At 39.9% G+C, this 19,770-nt stretch overlaps 1 protein-coding gene and 1 pseudogene across 29 annotated transcripts in view; both read left to right on the forward strand.

Moving 5' to 3' along the window:
• Positions 1-19,770, forward strand: part of LOC108272815 (uncharacterized) — a 257,124-nt gene that overhangs the window by 58,994 nt on the left and 178,360 nt on the right. The gene's annotated exons all lie outside the window — the stretch shown is intronic.
• On the forward strand, positions 2,963-11,106 carry LOC128634282 (ADP-ribosylation factor-binding protein GGA3-like; annotated as a pseudogene).

Genomic DNA, 19,770 nt, shown 5'->3' on the forward strand with positions numbered 1-19,770 from the left:
TGTTGCCTTCTCGAGCGTCAGTGAATATTTGCACCTTATGTGACAGTCGTGTACGAGTCCCTCAGTCGTCCTCAGTGTGAAAAGATGGGTCTCAACATCATATAGTCACTGATGGAAAGGACTCAAATATGCAGAAGATGCTGGAAAAGTAAAGAATGTGCAGGACCTGGAGGATTTTTCTGAAGAACAGGACAAACAAGGGACTCGTGAACAACTCTCACAAAACATAAACACAGTCGCTGATCATCCGGGTAACGACACACGGGATTAATAATCAAGGGTGTGTAAACTTTTGAACTGGGTCATTTTTTTTTTTTATAAATTCAGCTATAATCTTGTCTTGTGGACTATATGTAAACATCTGTTATGTGAAATAGCTTCTTCAGGACAGGACTAAATAAACAACAACATGGGATTTTAGGATCCATCTTATTTTGTTAACAGTATTAAGATTTAGCAGATTCTGCAGGGGGTATACAAACTTTTGGGCGCAACTGTATATATCAATTTAGTGTAAGCATAACATTTTCAATCAGAATTTTCAATATTTAAGTGACATACCAATATTTTAAAGTGATCTTGGTCTGTTTCTCCAAATAAAGGGGAACACTTTAGAAGACTCGGATTCACTGGAGTTATTGATTGTGCTGCATTTTAAATTCTGGTCACTTTGGACCTACAGAGCTGAGATACTCTTCTGAAATGATTCGTATTCAGCAGCACAATGCAAGTCAGACCAGTGCGGTAAGGCATGAGGGTGAATGAAGAGAGATGTATTTATTGGGACAGCTGTTCTTTAATTGTGCTTTCACACCAGTATTTTTGGTGTTTGACATCATAAACATTTCAACCCTTTTCTGTGACGTATGCCAAACAATTTGTGTCCGTAGTGACAATATTCGGTTACATGTTTGTAGTCTTGTTCATATTTATAGTCTCATTTGTTTACATTTTATCAAGCTTGTATTATTATATCTTTATCCTTTTTGAGAAGATAAGAAATTTGGGTTTACAGATTATTCTGAAAATATTTTGATGGGAATATTATATTTCTATCCATTATTATGCATGAAACTGTTTTTCTTTATAATTATGATGATTATTTTGGTTAAAATAAAATCTTATGTTGCAGCCTGACCAACAGTGTGTCGGTTTAAATGGTGGGTGTAGAATGTGATGTAGTCCAAGTTTACATGAGGATGTATGTCTTACCTGTACCTTTTTCCTTTTCCTTTTCCAGCAGTTTCAGCATCGGACTCGTTCCCATCCTTTTTGGCCTCTCCTTCACTTGCTGTTTGGAAATCATCGCTTGCATCTGATTCAGCAACTGTCATTCTGCATTTCTGTTTCGTGGCTTACATTTTGAACCCTTAGCAATAATAAAAGTTTTCCATTTGTGCATTCAAGTTTGTTTTTCCTTGATGTAATGTGCTTGTGTGGGTTTTTGCTATGTGACAATTATTTACTTCACAGTACTTCATATGTGGGAGTATGAAAGACTCTGCTACTTATAAACATTGTGATATTAATTACAGTTTTTAATCAGTTCATATATAACTGCACAAAGGTGGATTCTTTCACTATTGCATGAATATGTGCTCTGAGATTTAGATTATGAAGCACACAGTAAATTGACAGTATTTAAATGTCAGTAATGGTGGGGAAATGATTTAATGAAAAAAATGACAAGGTTTCAGATCTTTTTATTCATTTTAAATACAGTAGAATTATTATAGTACAAATATAAACAGGTTTAGTTGGATCTTTGTAAAATAATCAGTAATGGATCAATATAAAGGCCATGTTTTACAGAATATTAAGTAGTTTCTAAACCAATATTAAGAAAAATATTTGTTCCATAGTAGCTATGAATTATCATTATTAGTAAAACCATAGCAACCACAAATGAACAATTTTTTTTCTGTTTTTATTATGGTTTATTTGTACTAAAACTATAGTAACGTCAATCTGCAAAACAAAAACAACAACATGGTTTCTGCATATAATCCATTATCAAAGTTAATTTAAGGGATGTTTTTAAGGAATAACCACATTCCTTTAGGTTAAATCCATGGCTTTGTCTGTCAGCGAACGTTATAAACCAGACCAAATTGGAATTGTGTTTGTTGTTGATGTTTGTTTTTAATACACTTCACTAAAACCCACAGTATGAAAAAAGAGCAAAGAATTATATAAGAATCTTATAAAACCCAGTAAACCTTGAGATTATTACTCGTCACATTACAACAAAATATAGCTATAAATATGAGAACATGTATAAAACTGAACAAACTCAATTTTTTCATTCATTTCATTAAGATTGTTATTAAACATGGACCTTTACTTTCATTAAATTGACTTATTATTTATTGTACACTCTTTTTGTAAATGTTAGCAATTACTGTAGACATGAACAAAAAGTGGAGCTTCCTGCAAATGTCATTTCTCACATTTACAAAATGTTCATTATGGATTATTATCGATTAGTTGTTGCAGCTCTACAATAAAGACTGAAAACACTTTGCCCGTCAGAAATGGAGAATTGTGAAGTCTGGTATTGAGAATTGTTTTTGCTCCAGTCTGAAGATGATACTTTTTTCTCCCAGTTGGAATGTAGGGTATTGTGTTTTTTCACACACAGAAAGTGGGAATTGTATTTTCTCCCAGTCCAAAGACAATTAGTAAGATTTTACCCAGTCGGAATGTAGGAATTGTATTTTCCATAGTCAGGTTAGTAAAAAACCAATGTGTTCTATTTCAGACAATATTACATTATATATATATACACACACACACACACACACACACACACACACACACACACACACACACATATATATATATATATATATATATATATATATATATATATATATACACACACATTATATATACACCTGCATACATACACACACACACATATACACATGCTATATACACACACAAGTTGCTTTATGCCCTGTTCTCTTGTTGGTCACCTTGTAGGCGTGCAGTTAGAGAGAGAAGCTCTTATTTTTTCCATGTACAGTGTATGTTAAATGTTCAGGTTTTCTGTTGCTGGACTGTTGATCATCAGAGCAGTGACATTCGCACACTATCATGTCATTCACTGCTGAGAATGAAAACGAATGGACTCCGTGGGGGCGTTCCTATAGTGGTCCCAGTCTGTTGACTGTATAGGAGAGCTACAGGTGGTCTACAGCCAGCAGTTGTACATCTGCAGAGTTACCCGTTGTTAAGTGGGCGTAAACCCAAATGAACCAGGAACATAACGCATGTTTAATAAAATGGACAAATAGAACACTTGCTGTATAATCAGCAGGATAAACCGAGCAGGAATGTTTATAATATGGTGTACAGTTGTATTTCAGATGATGGTGCCCACTCAGACTGAGACCTTTTTATTAATTGCTCTACCGTCAACTCGGGTTATATTATACTAAACATTATCATTATTATGATCGTTATGTTCTTAACCTTCGGCGCAGGACTCATCTCATCAGACCCTGAGCTGACGGCTGATAAAACTCTGATCCCGTCTCCGCCTTCTCGGCCCAAAAACCCGGTGTTCGACAACGAGGACATGGGCAAGGTGAGGTCACGTGACACCTGATGACTTGAACTCTGTAACACAACAAATTAAGGGACGCGCGCGCGCGCTCCTGTTGCGTGGTGCTGTTACGGGGAAATAATCAGCTGTGTTTTGTGGAGGTGGTGATGCAGAGTCGCTGTTAATTATGAAATAAAGCTGATTATTTTCCCGAAGCGTTTTGTTCCTCTTATACCACAGAACACAGGGAACTCTCTCTCTCTCTCTCTCTCTCTCTCTCTGTATCTCTCTCTCTCTCTCTCTCTCTCCCCCTCTGTATCTCTCTCTCTCTCTCTCTCTCTCTGTATCTCTCTCTCTCTCTCTCTCTCTCTCTCTCTCTCTCTCTCTCTCTCTGTATCTATCTCTCTCTCTGAAAAAGTATGTCATAAAAAGAAAATACAATCCGAAGTATTATGGATTTTGTTTTGTTCTGTGTCGATAAATAGAAAGTTTGTTGTGTGTGTGTGTGTGTGTGTGTGTGTGTGTGTGTGTGTGTGTGTGTGTGTGTGTAGTTGTTGGCGGAGCTGCTCCGGAGTAAGAACCCCGAGGATCTGCAGGAGGCCAACAGGCTGATCAAGAACATGGTGAAGGAGGTGTGTTTTCATTTTTATTTTTATAATATATTAATGTTTATCATGTCCTATGTAAACTAATCCGAAATGTTAAGCAGAAGGTGAGGATGGGTAACTACCATGGCAACAAGGTAACAAAGCAACGCAGGGCGTGATTTATAACCTTGTGTCTGAGGTGTAGCGGCGTTTTCACTTGGTGTGTCGCATGTTATAAGAACCTCACAATACAGAGGCTTCTCTTGGCTCCGCCCCCTTAGTGTCGGGAACTAGTACCCAAGGTTATTAGAATTTGCAGGAAGTGAAGGAGACTGGACTTATCATGTAAGTGTTTGGTGTCAGCAAACAACATTATCGCTCTTTCACCTGGACTGCTTATCTTAGTTTCACACACACACACACACACACACACACACACACACACACATGTGCATCACATCCATCAGCAGGTACACACACACACACACACACACACACACACTCACACACTCACACACACACATTTACACATCATCTGTTCAGTAATCTTGATCTTCTACCTCTCAGCATCCAGATGAATAATCAGGTGTAATAAAGCTGCTTAAAAAGGTGCTCAAGTGTGCATATATACTGTATAATTGTGGGCGGGGCCTGTTAACATCCCTGGCCATGATTGGCTTTGTGTGCAGGACGACGTCCGGGTTCAGAAAATGACCAGACGCATGCACACGCTGGAGGAGGTAAACAATAATGTCAAGCTGCTGAGCGAGATGCTGAGTCATTACGACCACGACAGGTCATCAGACGCAGACCGTGACCTCATCAAGGTGAGCCTGGACCTCCGGAATGAACCTAATGTGAATAAACACGGCCTCTGTCTCTCTGATTGACACACTTCTTATCAGTTCAGAGTGTATTTCATGCAGAACTTGTCTCTCTCTCTCCCGCTGTCCCGCTGTGTGTGCAGGAGCTGTATGAGCGCTGTGACAAACTGAGACGCACGGCATTCAAACTGGCCACGGAGACGGAGGACCACGACACTAGTTTAGGTAAAAACTATTTTTATTAAAGGAGCGACTGGAGCCATTCACGCCTTCGTTTCACTGCAAATTAAAACAGGAGGAACAGTTACAGAAATTTAGGAATAAGGGAAATAAACATTTCATAACGAGCCACAGAGGCGAACACCACAGAAAGCAGTGTTTCAGACTCATCCTCATGACCAAGTCCACTGTAAAAGACACTGAAATGACTTCCTGTTAGATATAGGGTACATTATACAGGGTGAAAGGGTGCCATTATTTTAAATAACATACGATGGTCTATGTAGTAATGCAAAGATCCACTTTGGATTTGTGTCTGTGTGTGTGTGTGTGTGTGTGTGTGTATGTGTGTGTGAGCAGGTGAGATTCTTCAGGCCAGTGATGAGCTGGAGAGAGTATTAAGCCTGTATAAGAAGGTTGTAAAGGGCGAGACGAAAGGAGACAACACTGAGGAACAGAAAACAGCACCCGGGAAAGGTAAACACACACACACACACACACACACACACACATATATACATATATATATATATATATATATATATATATATATATATATATATATATATATATGCATACACATACACACACGTATACACATGCGCGCATATACACACACATATATACACCCACACAAGTCGCTTTAATGAGCGTTGTGAGGTTGTGAGGTGTGTCTTTATTGTTTTGTTTGTTACTGTAACTTTAACCTTCCCTCTGAACTAAAAGTTTTTCCCAAACAGATTTTTAATTGATTTTTATAAAAAGGCATTTTATTTCCCGTATTTCGTGTAGATTTGTTGACGTTTGTCTTCCTCAGGCTGTGAGACAGACACACTCATTGACCTCGCTGGTCTGGATGAACCGCCTGCACCCCAGACAGCCCCGCCCACTCAACTCTCCAGAGCACCTTTGTCCAATCAAACTGCCTGCAGCATTCCGGTGATCCCGCCCCCTCCTCGCCGATTGGCTGGAGGATCCGCCAGTCAGACCAGCAGCCCCATTCACAAAGCCTCCGAGGCGTCACCGGCCCACTCTCTGCTCGACGATGAGCTGCTGTCCCTAGGTGACGTTTACTAATCGCGTTTCATTTACTCTTTCTGTTTCCCTCTGAGAGACGTTAAGGATGATCAGTGAACTGATTTATCAAAATTCATTCCATCAGTTTTAAAAACTCTGATGTTTTAAATCAGATGGTCTTATTAGTACTGCTTCATTTTTTATTTAGTTTTGTGTTTAAAATTTTTTTAAAAAATATGTAAAAACCAAGGATGAAAATATCTTACAGTTTTATATTTTATAAAATGTACAAAAACATTCTAATACATGTTGTTCATCCTGGTTTAAAAATCCCCCAGCTGTAATCCACTATTTAAATACTTACTTACTTAAAATGAGTTAGTATTTTAGCGTTACTTTTCTTCTTCTTCTTCTTCTTCTTCTTCTTCTTCTTCTTCTTCCCCTTATTATTATTATTATTACTATTTTATCCATCTTTAATGTATATGATTTGTCTGTATCTGAAACTTGTCTTTACTGCATTTGGTTCAAAGAAGCGTTCTGTGTTCTCAGTGCTGTATATTATTATTATTATTATTATTATTATTATTATTATTATTATTATTATTATTATTATGACTGCAGGCTTGAACGAGTCTCCTCCGGTACAGAGCAGACCCAAACTGGAGGACGCATCCAACCAGTGGACGTCTTTACAGGTACACCTGCTCCCTCGTGTCTCACATTTGAGGCAGTTAGAGACCTGGGCTCTATAAGACGTTAAGGGTTTACGGGCTAGGAGCGCATGGCCGCTGTCACTGGTATGAGGATGATGATGATGGTGATGACGACAACTTGTTTGTCCGCTGACCCGGACACGTAAGCCCAACATGATCATGGATTGAAACTAAAATGGTTTATATAAAATAATGGCCATGACTCAATAGTACTTTGTGTATAATTTCATAATAAATAACTTCAATTCTTCTATTCCATGTCAGTGGCAGTGTGTAGTGGCAAAAATGTTCTGATCACAAAAACATCATAATTGTTCAATTGTCCTCGTGGGCCTTTATTTAGTTTGATCGTTAAGGAAATGACATCATTTATCTACCAGGTGTTTATACTGATTATATCCTGTATATATAATCACCTGGCATCTCGCGCTGCCAGGCTCCTGCTCCTCCTGGACTCGACCTGTTCAACGGTGGAGCAGCAGCACCAGGGACCGTGTTTCCTCCTGCGCACACTTCAGTCCACCCCACACACCCCACACACCCTGACATGGTGACTCAGGGGCTGCAGGATCTCGCCATGCTGAACCTGGGAGAGGTGCAGAGGTGAGACACTGCTCCTACGTTTCTCCATCATGGTGCTGTTCTAGAAAAAAAGACAGAGTTCTGAAACAATAGTGCATACTGGGTAGTAAATACACTGTGTAAGAAGAGGTTCGCTAAAAAGCAATTTAAGGGGCAGTGGTGGCTTGACGGTTAAGGCTCTGGGTTACTGATCGGAAAGTCAGGGTTTCAATCCCCAGCACTGCCAAGCTGCCACTGTTGGGCCCTTGAGCAAGGCCCTTAACCCTCTCTGCTCCAGGGGGCGCTGTATCACGACTGACCCTGCTCTCTGACCCCGACTTCCTGACATGCTGGGGTATGTGAAGAGAATAATTTCACTGTGCATGTGTATATGTGATTAATAAAGACTCCTCATCATTAATTTCCAAATCTGTTCTTATAGAGTTGTCTAGAAACGTTTCAACGCGTGAATTCTATAAATAATAATATCATTTTTTATAAGTGTCTTTTCTTATCTGAAGTGTAAAGGTTGGTGTGGTGGTAAACAGAGCATGAGCTTGTCTTGAATAAATGACATGGTGAGTGTGTGAGGTGACGAACCACAGACTGCTGTATTTAGCGTCTGAAACTAGTACGTCAGCTCTGGTCCACAGTGTTTAACACGTCAGTGAGTCAAGAGAGCATCGCCGTGGCCCTGTGTGCTTATATACAGGAGCTAGCTGATTATTCAACTGTTAGAATACTCTTTAGTGCTGTGGGATGGGGTTTGGGATGTAGCTCATCACTTTGTGTGTGTGTGTGTGTGTGTGTGTGTGTGTGTGTGTGTGTGTGCACACGTTTGACTGGTGCCATTTTCTTATTGTTTTTTGCTGTGTAGTGTCTCGGGTCAGCACATCATGGCCACCGGTGTTGGTTTGGGTTTCGGCGTTTCCTCCTCTCTCTCCTCCTCCAACCCATTTATCAGCTCCAGCATGCCCGGCTCGCCCCTGCGCCCTCTACAGGGGAACCCCGTGCGCTCTGAGGCATCCCTCAGCAACCTACATGTTCCCCTGGACTCCATCAAAACCAGTCAGTATAACCAGTACAACACACCCTACATAATCTCACACACACACACACACACACACACACACACACACACACACACACACACACACACACACACACAGATTTGCAGATCAGCCCTGATTGCTGGAACTATCTCCGTTTTGTTGTGTTATTTGGAGTGTTTTTTGGATTCATTTTGGATGTTTGTTTGTTTACTTCAATATTTACTAATAGTTCATATATATTAATATTTCTATATTTATTACATGTTAAACAGTACAGGACATTTTCCTGGTGCAGTCAGTACTGTTTATTTTTGTAATGAAGATCAGGAATATTTTACTTTGAGTGTTAAGTTTTCATTCAGGATCAGATTTAAGAACTATCGGTTGATTCATCAGTCATCGATTAACTCAGTTATCGGTATGGGTAAAATCCACAAACGCTCTACCTCTCTCTCTCTCTCTCTGTCTCTCTCTCTCTCTCTGTCTCTCTGTATCTCTCTCTCTGTCTGTCTCTCTCTCTCTATCTCTCTCTGGTGCATGCTGGGAGTTTGTGAGCGAGAGTGGTGTGAAAGCGAATGAACTTTTTTCTATCTATCTATCTGGGTAAAATCCACAAACGGTCTCTCTCTCTCTCTCTCTCTCTCTCTCTCTCTCTCTCTCTCTCTCTCTCTCTCTCTCTCTCTCTCTCTCTCTCTCCATGTCTGTACTTGGGTAAAATGCAGAACGTCTCTTAACTGGCGGATTCTGATTATTGATAAGGGACAGTTAGTGGTGTTATGAAACAGGTCCAGCAGTATCTAAGCTGAAAATCATTAGAAGATCATGTGGACACTTTTATCCCAAAGTATCCAAGACGATAAAGACTGAAAACACTTTGCCAGTCAGAAATTGGGGATTGTGTTGTTGTTCCAGTCTGAAGGTGGAAAGTGTGCTTTTCCCCTGTCTGAATGTACGGATTGAAGTTCTGTCCCAGTTAAAAGGTGGGAAGTGCAGTCTGATAATGGTGATTTCCCCCAGTTGGAATGTAGGGTATTGTGTTTTTTCACACAGAAAGTGGGAATTGTATTTTCTCCCAGTCCAAAGACAATAAGTAAGATTTTTCCCAGTTGGAATGTAGGAATATTATTTTTCCATAGTCAGGTTGGTAAAAATAAAACGAATGTGTTCCATTTCAGACGACATTATCTTTTAAAAATTCATAGACTAGACAAGTGGTTCTCAACCTTTCGTGAGCTTTGGACCCCTAGTATATTTCGAACAATCCACAAGGACCCCCTCACTCCACAGCAATTATAGTCTATATATTAAACAGTCATTTCTATACGTGAAATGTCAGAGATGAGGTTTATTCCGAGTCAGAAGGTGGGAATGATGTTTTTATGAGGGGAAAGGGGGGTAGATGCTCATAGGCTGTTTTTCTGTCATTTCTTAAGGAGCTGAAACACACAGTGCATTAATTATTGTTTAACCTGGACTGTGTTTTAATGTTTTAAAATCAAACGCTTCGGGTTACTTTACATTCTGTGAAAGGGTTTAGCTGAACACAATTCTGTGAGAAAGGGACGAGTTTAATTTAATCAGTGTAATGAGACTGGTTATAGAGGGGTGTGTGTGTGTGTGTGTAGGTAAGACTCTTCCTGTGACTGCGTACGATAAAGACGGAGTGCGTGTCCTCCTGCACTTCGGCTCTGAGTGTCCTCCCGGGAGACCCGACGTCCTCGTCATCGTGGTGTCCATGCTGAACACGGCTCCTCTCGCAGTGAAGAACATCGAGCTACAGGCCGCAGTGCCGAAGGTCTCACACACACACACACACACACACACACACACACACACACACACACACACACACACACACACACACACACACACACACACACACACCCCCCCCCGGATGACTTCATGACGCATACAACCCGTAGTTTATCTCAGGATACACACTGAGGAGACACTTCTGCAGCTTTATACTGAGATGAATTTTTTCTCTCTTTCTCAGTCCATGAAAGTGAAGCTTCAGAGTCCGTCAGGAGCCGAGCTGGCGCCCTTTAACCCCGTCCTGCCCCCTTCCTCCATCACACAGGTCATGCTTCTCGCTAACCCGCTTAGAGTGAGACACTGACACACACACACACACACACACACACACACACACACACTCCAGATACATTATAGCTTTCTTCTTGCTATTTGGAGCCACAGTGCAGTGTGTTTATTGCTGCTCTTTGCCCGTGTGTGTGTGTGTGTGTGTGTGTGTGTGTGTGTGTGTTTCAGGAGAAGGTGCGTCTGCGCTATAAGCTGATGTTCCTCCTCGTGAGAGACAGTACTGTGAAGTGGGTGAGCTGGATCAGTTTCCTCCACCAGAGAGATGGGGAAACCTGTAGAGCTAACACACACACACACACACACACACACACACACACACACACACACACACACACACTGATGGTAAGGTCAGATGACAGAGGTCTTCACTCTGAGATCACTGTAAGACCTGACTCGGACATGTGTGAGAAAACTCCTGGTTTATTTATTGATTTGTTTGTACTTTATTAAAGCTGTAAATGACGAGTGTTATCAAGGGTCCAAGTTAGCTTCTAGTCGCTTCGAGCTACAGCGCTAATGCTAACACTGAGATTCCACACTGCACATGTGGACTCCAGATCTTCTGTGAAAAGGAAATCGCCGCTACTGCACTCTCGGTCTCTCTTCTGTATACGTGTGTGTGTGTGTGTGTGTTACACAACACCGAGTGTGTAGTGCTCTACATGTACTGTAAACACACGCCCTTGTGCGCTGGACATTCTGGTATCTAGCAAAACCCAAAAACTTGAAAAACATGTTTCTTTCTTTACGGAGCGATAACAAGCGTCGAGTGAGATTATTAACAGTCGTGACCTGCCCACAAGACGCAAACTCACCAGGAACCTGTCGCTTGCTAGCGTGAACTCTGCCTCAGACACGAGCGAGTCAAAGCGCTGAGGTGATTTTTTACATTCTGCTGAATTCTGTTGAACTTAAAGCTGCAGTACTGAACTTTTGCCTCTCTATCGCCATCTCTGTTTGAAACGGGAAACGCGATACCTAGCTGAATCACGCGAACACGTGCGCTAATGTTAGCTGGTTACATACTGAGCCACTGAAATGTCTTAAATGTTCAGCTAATAAAAGCCACGTCTGTGTCAGTCTTCAGTCCCTTCAGATCTCGGAGCTTTCACCACGTCTCAAAAGCCATGCTGATATTTATTCTGCTTTCAGCACGGGCTCTGTCGCGTTCCCCTTTTCACTGCATTCTCTCCAGTTCGAGGTTCCTTGGTTTTGACAGCAGCTGATTCCCCAGATGTGACTGATGATTGTGTTTAGAACGATCCAGATTAAAGCAGCCGTCTAGATGACCGGTTTCAATTCTAAGCAACTGTTGTAAGGAAAAGCTACAAACACTCCACCTTCCTCAGCCCCCACACACGTGATATAGTAGCCGGCTCGTCTTCTTTCTGTCAACGCGCGTGACGAAACCACGCGAAGGCGGATGACGTCACGAATGGAGTTTTGAACACTGATTTTTTTATGTACGTGTTCAGCAATTGATTTGATTTATGTTCGTTTTTAACAAGAAAAGTTCCTTACTGCAGCTTTAAACCACATGTTTAATTGTATATGTCATGTTTACCGGACGAATGTGTTTTTATTTATTGATGTCATCGTGCAATACAGGTGTGTTTAACTGCTGTGTGTGTTTTATTGCTTTAGTGTTTTATTTCTCTTCGGATTGCAGTCCTGGTTTGTTATTACTAATGTTATTACTAATGTTATTACATACAATCAAACTGTAATAACCTAATAGTAATATTGTGGGCCTTCACACTCACATACAGAGCAACCGTGTGTGTGTGTGTGTGTGTGTGTGTGTGTGTGTGTCGCTGCATTCTGACTGTATACAGTGCGTATGAGTTTAAAACACAAGCCATAAAATGTTATTTGTCCTGATCACTGAGACTGAATTAGTGAATGTAAAAAAGAGCTGTGATTTAAATTTGAGACTGCCCGTGTGTGTGTGTGTGTGTGTGTGTGTGTGTGTGTCCTGTACAGTATGTGCTTGTGCCATGCAACAGTATGTACAGTATATGGTTCCAACATGTGATCTCTCCAGCTGCATGCAGAAATAAACTAAAGAGTCTCTTTTACAGCAAAGTGAAGTGAGTTCATTTGATTGAACACTATTTTTTTTTTTCTATTTAAAATGAATCTAAGTGATCCGACTCAGAGTCGGTTCGTTTTCTGAACGGCACATCACTAACCGTGAATCAGTTTTAACCGAAAGCAGCGACTATATCTGCAGCAGTTTTCTGTGAATAGTAACACAATGTGCCTTGTTTACTACGCTGACTACATTTACAGTAGCACTTGTTTCTGGGAGTGATGGAGCGATGGCATTAATCAGTTTTCCTCTTCACTTTTGGAGGAAAAGGGGATTGCCCCATAACATGGAATACATTTATAGTATGTATGCATTAATATTTCTTTTGCTTCTATGGTTAACAGAAGATAACATTAGGATGTGATTCATTTTAAGACATTCACATAAGCATGCACAACAAGTGAACATCAATGAACGCAAGCAACTGCTCAATTTAACCCACGAAAGAAGTTTGGTCAATAGTGTAAAATAAACAAGGCAAACAATGGCATTTAGTAAAACATTTAATTATATAATATATCCAGGGAGAGAGAAGATAACTTGAATGGGTGGTCTTCATAGAAACTCATTCCACCTCCTACAGGGAGAGAAAGATGACAGAGCAGGCCACTTCTGTGCAATTCCTGGAAAGTGATTATTCTGAAATTAATGAGTGAAAATGATCAATAAAACGATGGTGCCTATAAAAATACTGTACCCCGTATTATATATTCCTCTCCTTCTTCTTATTATATTATATAATCACTTCCGCATTCTCCGATTCCTATAGAATTCTAGTTTATTCCTATAGAATTATAGTCTATTCCTATAGAATTCTAGTGTAGGGAGTGTCGCTGTTTTTCACTTCGCTCTTATTATTATTATTATTATTATTATTATTATTATTATTATTATTATTATTATATAATCACTTCCGCAATCTCCGCTTGTTTTTCCAAAAGCTGCAGTTTCATGTAAATGAGGGGGCGGGCTTTAGCGTCACCATTGGTCCACTACAGCTCCTCCTCTAGCCAATAGTAGTGAACCAGTTTATCGGAAAGTGAAAGAGTTTCTCTCTCAGACTCGACTCCATTTTGTCTCTGTTGGAAAAGCAGAAAAACCTCAACACCAGGCAGAAACGGTGATATTAATGTCACACAACATGGACTGCTGAATAAAAGTAAGTTATTTCTTTAACAGGAACGACTTTATATTTTATTTTACTGGTGTAAAAAGAGCAGTAAGTAAACTGCGTCACTTCCCGGAACTGAAGTCATCTTCCCTGCAGCAGGGCGGTGTTTCAGACAGAAACGGGAACATGACAGGAGTATTCTAAAAGCGACTCGTGTAAACACCTTAATCACAGTGTTGTCTTACTCAGAATAAGGGCAATAATTACATTACTGCTGTCCATGGAAACGTAGTTTACAAAGTTCGTGTTTAGTTGAAGGTTTTCACACTGCGGGTAAGTGAAAGAAATAAAATACACTGAGATATGCAAGAGTATAAAGTAATAAAATCAAGTAAAGTCGAGTATAAATAAATAAAATCAAGTAAAGTCGAGTATAAAGAAATAAAGTCAAGTAAAGTCGAGTATAAAGAAATAAAGTCGAGTAAAGTCGAGTATAAAGAAATAAAGTCGAGTATAAAGAAATAAAATCAAGTAAAGTCGAGTATAAAGAAATAAAGTCAAGTAAAGTCGAGTATAAAGAAATAAAGTCGAGTAAAGTCGAGTATAAAGAAATAAAATCAAGTAAAGTCGAGTATAAAGAAATAAAGTCGAGTATAAAGAAATAAAATCAAGTAAAGTCGAGTATAAATAAATAAAGTCGAGTATAAATAAATAAAGTCAAGTAAAGTCGAGTATAAATAAATAAAGTCAAGTAAAGTCGAGTATAAAGAAATAAAGTCAAGTAAAGTCGAGTATAAAGAAATAAAATCAAGTAAAGTCGAGTATAAAGAAATAAAGTCAAGTAAAGTCGAGTATAAAGAAATAAAGTCAGTGGTTAGTTGAAACATAAATATAAACAGCAGCAGAAAATGTGAAGAGAAGAAAAGACTGGTAGAAATCCGACACGCGTAGGCTTACTCGTGATCCAGTCCAGTAGGTGGCGGTATCACACCAACAGTCACGAGGTGGTGGTGGTAGTAGTAGTAGTAGTAGTAGTAGTAGTAGAAGTAGAAGTAGAAGAAGAAGGAAACCCGGAAGCTGGTTTTTCTTTACCACATTTGATTCTGTGCAAAGAAACGCTTTATATGTGAGTTTATTTCGGGTAAATGTTACTCATTGTGTCTGTTGTAGTGTTTAATACCATGTCCTGTGTGTCTGTACTTATAGCGACCGTCTCCATGGCCTGTGTGTGTGTGTGTGTGTGTGTGTGTGTGTGAGTGAGAGTCTGTACTTTGTCAGTGTGGTTCTTTGTCAGTGTTCAGTCTGTGCTCAGGTAATCAGTGTGTTCGAATGGGTGATGTAGTTCTGTAGTTTATCTCTCTCTCTCTCTCTCTCTCTCTCTCTCTCTCTCTCTCTCATTCTCAGTCTTCAAAGTGCTTTATTGGCAAGATTGTTTACATGCAATATTGCCAAAGTATCAGTATAGTTAACGGAGAATTTAATAATAATAATAATAAGAAGAAGAAGAATGGAATAACAATAGTAATAATTACAAAAAAGAAGATAAAAATATACATAAAAATGAAAAATAAAGTGACACAGTGCAAGGTGCCAGTGTAAGACGAAAGTATAAAAGTTACAATAATTATGTACAGTGTGAAGTTGTGCCTGGTTTCCTGTAATCTGGCTAAATCGGCCGAGACTGTTGGGCGGCTGTGGATCAGGTGGTAGAGCGGGTTGTCCAGTAATCGTAGGGTTGGCGGTTCGATTCCCGGCCCACGTGACTCCACATGCTGAACTTGGGCAAGTTGCTCCCGATGGCAAGTTAGCGCCTTGCATGCCAGCTCTGCTACCATTGGTGTGTGTGTGAATGAGACACAGTGTGAAGCGCTTTGGAAGTGCACCATTTACCATTCTACGGAAGTCCAGAAAAGGCCATGATGATGTATAATAATCCCCCGTCGTTGTGTTTGTACAAACAGCACTTCCGGTTTCATTTCTCTCTGCAGCAGGGCCGTGGTTCAGACAGAACACCTTCACAATGGAGCGGTTCAGAGAGGTTTATTTTCAGCTTGGACTCGAGTATAAAGAAATGAAGTCAGTGGTTAGTTGAAGGTTTTCACACTGCGGTTAAGCAGCAGCTCTTCCTGAAATCTCACTTCATCTAGATGCACATAAACAGCAGCAGAAAAAGCTCCTTCACTTTTATACAAAACCATCATTTTAAATACATAAGGAACACAACAAACACAACAGTTGACAGTATTTATGAGTGTACAGTCTGGATAATAAAACAAGATGACGCGTCTAAGCATTTTCAGCACAGCGAACAAAATATATTTAGTATGATGGTACGTGTGATCCCTCTGTAAATACAGATCATGGATCGTTCACGCTCTAAAACAGTCATATGGAACACCCTTACTTTAGGCTCACAGAAATCATCTCTGTTTAGTACAACTGATTTCAGACTTACTGACTTCTGGCTCAGAATTTACAGTACATTTATTTAAACTAAAACCCATGTAATGCTGTTAAAGAGAAAGTGTATTAGACTTAAAGTAGCACTTCTATTAACTACAAATCATTTCAGCTGCCTTCTGGTTCAGACTTTTTATTTAAAGCAGGGGTGTCCAAACTACGGTTGGCCCGCGGTCCAGTTTTTATTGGCCCGCGGCAAATTCTGAAAATATAATTGAATATGGCCCACACAAGAAGCTTGAGCTCGACTCTGTTGCATTTCTCAGTTTCAACACTAGATGGAGCCAGCCACGGAAAAGGTGCTTCTCAACCGGTACCGCTACTAAACAAAATTAAGCAAAGAAAAACTTTTACCGCGAGTCACCATAAATGGCAGCACCCAAAAAACGAAAAATAGCAAGTGAGTGTAGAAGATTTCAAACGAAGAGGAACCAGTTCCAGGTTCCTTGGTTTTGACAGCAGCTGATTCCCCAGATGTGACTGATGATTGTGTTTAGAACGATCCAGATTAAAGCAGCCGTCTAGATGACCGGTTTCAATTCTAAGCAACTGTTGTAAGGAAAAGCTACAAACACTCCACCTTCCTCAGCCCCCACACACGTGATATAGTAGCCGGCTCGTCTTCTTTCTGTTAACGCGCGTGACGAAACCACGCGAAGGCGAATGACGTCACGAATGGAGTTTTGAACACTGATTTTTTTATGGACGTGTTCAACAACTGATTTGATTTATGTTCGTTTTTAACCAAGAAAAGTTCCTTACTGCAGCTTTAAACCACATGTTTAATTGTATACGTCATGTTTACCGGACGAATGTGTTTTTATTTATTGATGTCATCGTGCAATACAGGTGTGTTTAATTGCTGTGTGTTTTATTGCTTTAGTGTTTTATTTCTCTTCGGATTGCAGTCCTGGTTTGTTATTACTAATGTTATTACTAATGTTATTACATACAATCAAACTGTAATAACCTAATAGTAATATTGTGGGCCTTCACACTCACATACAGAGCAACCGTGTGTGTGTGTGTGTGTGTGTGTGTGTGTGTGTGTCACTGCATTCTGACTGTATACAGTGCGTATGAGTTTAAAACACAAGCCATAAAATGTTATTATTTGTCCTGATCACTGAGACTGAATTAGTGAATGTAAAAAAGAGCTGTGATTTAAATTCGAGACTGCCCCCGTGTGTGTGTGTGTGTGTGTGTGTGTGTGAGATTATGTAGAGTGTGTTGTACTGGTTATACTGACTGGTTTTGATGGAGTCCAGGGGAACATGTAGGTTGCTGTGTATGTATGCTGTGCATGTGTGTGTGTGTGTGTGTGTCCTGTACAGTATGTGCTTGTGCCATGCAACAGTATGTACAGTATGTGGTTCCAACATGTGATCTCTCCAGCTGCATGCAGAAATAAACTAAAGAGTCTCTTTTACAGCAAAGTGAAGTGAGTTCATTTCTTCAACTCTATTCATTCATTCATTCATTTATTTATTTCCAATTTAAAATGAATCTAAATGATCCGACTCAGAGTCGGTTCGTTTTCTGAACGGCACATCACTCACAGTGAATCAGTTTTAACCGAAAGCAGCGACTATATTTGCAGCAGTTTTCTGTGAATAGTAACACAATGTGCCTTGTTTACTACGCTGACTACATTTACAGTAGCACTTGTTTCTGGGAGTGATGGAGAGACGGCATTAATCAGTTTTCCTCTTCACTTTTGGAGGAAAAGGGGATTGCCCCATAACACAGAATGCATTTACAGTATGCATGCATTAATATTTTTCTCTTTTTTCGCTTCTATGTGTAACTGGTCCATCCTGCCTCGCTACACTGCGCTGTGTTCTGGTGCACAATAGACATTGGACATCGGCGTATCTTGTTATATCTGTTACATATGTTGTTATATGTTACATATTACATATGGTTAACATGAGAACATTAGGATGTGATTCATTTTAAGACATTCACATAAGCATGCACAACAAGTGAAGATCAATGAATGGAAACAACTGCTCAATTTAACCCACGAAACAAGCGGCGCGTGCGGAAGTGATTATATAATAATAATAATAATAATAATAATAATAATAATAATAATAATAAGCACGAAGGGAAAAACAGCGCAAGCGTTCAAAAAAAGAAAACCTGAGCAGAACTTGTCAGAGATCACAAACACACAGTAATATGACCAAGGAAAACGCTTTTGTGTGCGATTCAGAAAACTTTGAATCCATGTTTCAGTTTTGTGCGATATCATTTTTCATGTGTTTTTAAATATTTGATTCACGCTTATTATTCTTTACCGGTTATTAACATACCGCCCCGTTCTGCAGGCTTCAGCCGGTAGGGTGCGGAGCCAAACGTCACAGGTAGTGACGTCAGTTTACCGGAAAGCGGAAGAGTTTCTGCCGACCACAAAAAGCAGGAAGAAGAAGAAGAAGTTTCTCTCTCAGACTCGACTCCATTTTGTCTCTGTTGGAAAAGCAGAAAAACCTCAACACCAGGCAGAAACGGTGATATTAATGTCACACAACATGGACTGCTGAATAAAAGTAAGTTATTTCTTTAACAGAAACGACTTTATATTTTATTTTACTGGTGTAAAAACAGCAGTAAGAAAACTGCGTCACTTCCCCGGGACTGAAGTCATCTTCCCTGTGAAGCTGCTGTTTATCAGCTGTGTGTTATATATTTTATATATAAGTTTCTCTCTTCGATGAACATTCAGTGTTTGGGGATTTAGATTTATTAGTGTGGAACAAACATCATATGTTTTAAGATCTGTCTTCTACGGAAGTCCAGAAGAGGCCATGATGATGTATAATAATCCCCCGTCGTTGTGTTTGTACAAACAGTACTTCCGGTTTCATTTCTCTCTGCAGCAGGGCCGTGGTTCAGACAGAACACCTTCACAATGGAGCGGTTCAGAGAGGTTTATTTTCAGCTTGGACTCGAGTATAAAGAAATAAAGTCAGTGGTTAGTTGAAGGTTTTCACACTGCGGTTAAGCAGCAGCTCTTCCTGAAATCTCGCTTCATCTAGATGCACATAAACAGCAGCAGAAAACAATAATCCAATTTTAACCCGATAAAGACAGTTGATTAAACTACCATGTAAACCGCAGTTTTAATTATCTTAATCCTATTAAGGTCATACTTGAAGTAAACACAAATCGAATTAAGCTAGGTGGAGTTTTAGTCCTGTTTTATTCGCATTATGGACGTGAATAACGGACATGTAAACACCTTAATCACATTATGAACGTCGTGTGAGAGTTTTCACCGCGTTTTGCGACAGGACACGATCACACACGGCAGCGCTCAACCGTTTTACAGCGAACAAGAGAGTTCGGCTGCGTCCGAAACCGCGTACATGACTACTATAGTCCTGTAGTGGGGATGAGTGTATCTCAGGCCTGAGTGTATCTCAGCTACTATATAGACGGTAAGTACGCGGATTGGGAAGCAGATTAGGATTAG

Source organism: Ictalurus punctatus, chromosome 12, assembly GCF_001660625.3.
Source record: "Ictalurus punctatus breed USDA103 chromosome 12, Coco_2.0, whole genome shotgun sequence".
Classification (NCBI taxonomy): Eukaryota; Metazoa; Chordata; class Actinopteri; order Siluriformes; family Ictaluridae; genus Ictalurus; species Ictalurus punctatus.